General features: G+C 33.5%; 1 pseudogene; it reads left to right on the top strand.

Moving 5' to 3' along the window:
• Positions 1–3,157, top strand: part of LOC131998777 (large ribosomal subunit protein uL4-like) — a 13,360-nt pseudogene extending 10,203 nt beyond the window's left edge.
• The last annotated feature ends 1,788 nt before the right edge of the window (positions 3,158–4,945 follow it).

The raw sequence follows: 4,945 nt of genomic DNA, 5'->3' as shown, positions 1-4,945 counted from the left end.
AGAGGGGGGTGGGATTATGGACATTGGGGAGGGTATGTGATTTGGTGAGTGCTGTGAAGTGTGTAAACCTGGTGATTCACAGACCTGTACCCCTGGGGATAAAAATATATGTTTATCAAAAATAAAAAATTAAAAAAAAAATAACACAGTTAACCAACTTTTCTTAATTGACATATAAAACATTCCAATAACCAACATCAGAATACTTTTTTTTCATGTGCTGCAGAAACAATATTAACCAAGGTAGAACATATTCTGGATTCTAAAACAAGTCTCAATAAATTAAATTGATTTAAGTCTAACAAAGTACATTCTCTAGCCATAAACAATTAAATTAGAAACCAGTCATAGAAACATCTCTGGTGGGAAAAAAATCTCTAAATATTGGAAACTAATTTACACATTTATAAATAACACATAGATCAAAAAAAAAAAAAAAGAAACCACAATGGAAACTAGAAAGTATAAATGCAAATGAAAACACAACACATTAAATTTGTGGGCTTCCACTTTAATTATGTTAGAGTAAGAAAAGGTCTCAAGTCAATGACCACAGAGTCCACCAGAAAGAAAAAAGAGCAAACATAGTGGATTATATACAGAAGAAATGGAATTTAAAAATAGAAACTAATGTAACAGAAAACCAACCAAAAAACAAATTGATGAAATCAAAAGTCAATTCTTTTAGAAACTCAATAAACTGATAAACCCCTAGCCAGACTGATCAGAAAGAAAGAAGATGCAGATTACTACCTTCAAGTGACATTACTACAGATTCTACAGGTTCAAAGAAATATATGGACTATAATTAATAATTTTATATCAATAAATTTGACAAGGTACATGAAATGGACAACTTTTTAAAATATATAAATTAGAAACCTCACTCAAGAAGAAACTGATAGCACGAATTGTCCTCTATCAAGGAAATTAAAATTATACTCAACATCCTTAAAAAGGAAACAAGTGAAAAAATGCTACCAGACCCAAATATCTTCACTAAGGAATTTAAGCAAGAAATAATATTAATTCTACATTAACTACAAACTCTTACATAAAAATCAAAGAGGAAGGAGTACTTCTCAATCCATTCCATGAGACAAGAATTACTCTGATATGAAAACCAGGAGAAGATATTACAAGAAAAGAAAACCACAGAGCAATGCTTTAATGACTATAAACACAAAATCCCTGAACAAAATACAAATAAATTGAATCAACATGTGAAGAAGAGCAAATGTGTGGCCGGTTTGGATTAATCCTAGCAGTGTATGGTTGATTTAACATCTGAAAATCAATTAATTAATATACCATGCATTCCAGTCATTTCACACTTAGGTATTTATTTACCCAAGAGAAATTGAGGCATATATTCATACAAGAATATGCAAATGAATTTTTATAGCAGCTATATTTGTAAAAGCCAAAACCTATAAAATCCAAAATTCTCATCAATGATTGAATACACAGAATGTATTATATTCATACAATGGACTATTACTTAGCAATAAAAAAGAATGAAGTGGTGATACATGCAACAACATAAACAAATCTCAAAATAATTATGCCAAATAAGAGAAAGAGAATTTTATTTAAATTCTACAAAGCACAAACTGGTGTATAGGGACAGCTATCAGAGGTTGACTAGGGATAGGGGCAGACTAGAGAGGTGAAGGAACAAATGATATAAAGCAGCATGAAAAAAATTTGAGGGGATGTCATATATATTCACATTCTTGATTATAGTGATAGTTTAATAGGTATATTCATATGTTAAAACATATCTTGTTGTGCACTTTAAATGTATTCATATTTTTAAGTGTTAAATATACCTCAATAAAGCTATTTTATTGAGAAAATAATAACAAACGTTAAAAGGCCAGGATGCTTTTGGAAATATGTGTTGTGGTGGCCACATGTTTGCACCAACCAAAACCTGGCGCCATTGGCACCGCAGAGTGAACACAATACAGAAGCAATGTGCTATCTGCTCTGCCCTGGCTGCCTCAGCCTTACCAGCACTAGTCATGTCTAACAGTCATCGTATTGAGGAAGATCCTGAACTTCCTTTCATGGCTGAAGATAAAGCTGAAGGTTGCAAGAAGACCAAGAAGTCTGTTTTGCTTCTTAAGAAACTTAAATTATATCAAAAAGGTCTATGATATCAATGGGGTGATATAAAAAAGTTCTATGATATCAAAAAGGAACAATATCAAAGAGGTCTGTGCTTCCCAGTGAATGAGAGCTGTCAAGGGCAAAACAAAAAAACCATCATCGTATGCAGCACAGGGGACCCTACATCACCTATAATGAAGACAACGGTATCATCGAGGCTTTCAGAATCATCCCAGGAATTACTTTACTTAATGTAAGCAAACTGAACATTTTGAAACTTGCTTCTGGTGGACCTGTGAGACATTTCTGCATTTGGACTGAAAGAGCTTTCTGCAAGTTACACAATCTGTTGGCACTTGGTGTGAGGCTGCCTGCCTCAAGAGTAACTACAACAGGCACCTGGGTGGCTCAGTGGGTTAAAACCTCTGCCTTGGGCTCAGGTCATGATCTCAGGGTCCTGGGATTGAGCCCCACATCGGGCTCTCTGCTTAGTGGGGAGCCTGCTTCCTCCTCCCTCTCTGCCTGTCTCTTTGCCTGCTTGTGATCTCTGTCTGTCAAATAAATAAATAAAATCTTAAAAAAAAATTTTTTTAAAAAGAGTAACTACAACATTCCCATGTATAAGATGCTTAATACGGACCTTAGCAGAATCTTGAAAAGCCCAGAGATTCAAAGAGCCCTCTAAGCATCATGCAAGAAGATTCATGACAGAGACCTGAAGAAGAATCCAAAGAAGAACCCGAGAATCATATTGAAGCTAAATCCATATGCGAAGACCATGCATGAGAACAACATTCATCGCCAGGCCAAGAATTACAAACTCTGGATGGAAACGGCAGCAGGAAACTTAGAAGCCAAATCAGATGAGAAGTGGGGTCTGGGCGAGAAGCCCACGGTAGGAAAGAAGGGAAAGAAGGCTACTGGTGTGCAGAAGAAGAAACCTTTGGAGGGAAAAAAAGTTGCAACTACCAAGAAACCAGCAGCTGACAAGAAGGCTTCAGAAAAGAAACACACCATGGAAGATAAGAATCCTGCTGCCTAAAATCTTACATTTTTTTGTTCCATAAAAGTCAAATCATTTAGACAGCTAATTTTGAATAAAGACCTAATCAAAGACAGTGGGAAAAAGAAAGATAGCAAATATCCCCAACTTGATCTATAGATTCAACATGATTCCAAATAAAATTCTAGAAAGATATTTTTAAAGAAATTGACAAGTTAATATTAAAATTTACATGAAACTACAATAGACTTTTATAAAACTAAACAAGAAAATAATTTGGAAGACTTATTCCACCTGACTTTGAGACTTCATATAATTCACTAATCAAGGCAATGTGGCTTTGGCATCAAGACAGACAAGTAGATAAATGGAACACAGTCTATTACTATGTGTATAGTACAGATCTGAGTTCTGACACTGGTTCCAAGACAATTAAATGTGGAAAAAAAATATTTTGAATAAAGGATGCTTGAACAATTGGAAAACCATTAGCAATAAAATAAACATCAACCATTATCTCACACCATAAAAAAAAATGAACTTCAAATGGATTACACACCTAAAAAAAACCCGAAATCTATAAAACTTCTGGAAGGAAACAGAAAGTCTATGTGGTGTTGGGGTAGGGAAAGTTTTCTTAGATGCAACACAAATGTCAAATTGTAAAACAAAAATACATATATACATGCACAAGTAAATATAATTTAACCAAAACAAAAAATTTTTGCTCTCTAAAGAGCAAAGAAAATTATTAGGAAAACTAAAAGGCAAGCCATAAGTGGAAAGAAAATATTTGTAAAAATGTATCAGGCAAAGTACTGATATTCAGAAAGAGTTCTTACAAAACAATAACAAAAACAAACTAATAATAATGTAAGGAAAATATTTGAACAGGTACTTCACAAATAAAAAAAATAAATAGCCAATAAATACATAAAAATATGCCAATGATATTATTTTTTCAGAGAAACATAAGTTAAAGCCACTAAATAAGGTAACATTCCACTAGCATTAGAATCACTAAATGTTATAACAAAAAAATTAAAATAAGAAAAATACTGACTTTATCAGTGTTATGAGAATATGAATAAATTGAGATATTCATGTGCCGGTGGGAATATAAAATGATACAGCTCCTTTGGAAAACAATTTTATGGTTTCCTAAAATTTAAACATACAGCTACCATATAAGCCAAGGTTCTACTTCTGGTTATTTATCCAAGAGGGATAAAATCATATGTTCACACAAAGATCTATAGATAAATGTATACCGCATTTTTATCTGTAATAACAAAATACTGGAAATAACTCAAATGCCCTTTAACAAGTGAATGGAATATCTATACAGTGGAATATTATTCAGTAACTCATGCAACACAAGTGACAGTCAAAATGATTATGCTGAGTGAAAAAAGCAAGGTAAAACAAAAATTGTAAATGCATATATAAATTCAAGAAAATGTAAACTGATATGCAGTGACTGAATGAAATTAGTGGTTGCATGGGGATAGTGATGGAGAGAAAATTTTAAGGGTAATGAAAAAAAAATTTTTCAATTTATTTATTTATTTTCAGAAAAACAGTATTCATTATTTTTGCACCACACCCAGTGCTCCATGCAATCCGTGCCCTCTATAATACCCACCACCTGGTACCCCAACATCCCACCCCCCCGCCACTTCAAACCCCTCAGATTGTTTTTCAGAGTCCATAGTCTCTCATGATTCACCTCCCCTTCAAATTTACCCCAACTCCCTTCTCCTCTCTAACATCCCTTGTCCTCCATGATATTTGTTATGCTCCACAAATAAGTGAAACCATATGATG

The sequence above is a fragment of the Mustela nigripes genome, chromosome 13, assembly GCF_022355385.1.
Source record: "Mustela nigripes isolate SB6536 chromosome 13, MUSNIG.SB6536, whole genome shotgun sequence".
Lineage (NCBI taxonomy): Eukaryota > Metazoa > Chordata > Mammalia > Carnivora > Mustelidae > Mustela > Mustela nigripes.
Note: the sequence above shows the minus strand (reverse complement) of the source record. Positions and strands in the feature narration are given on the sequence as shown.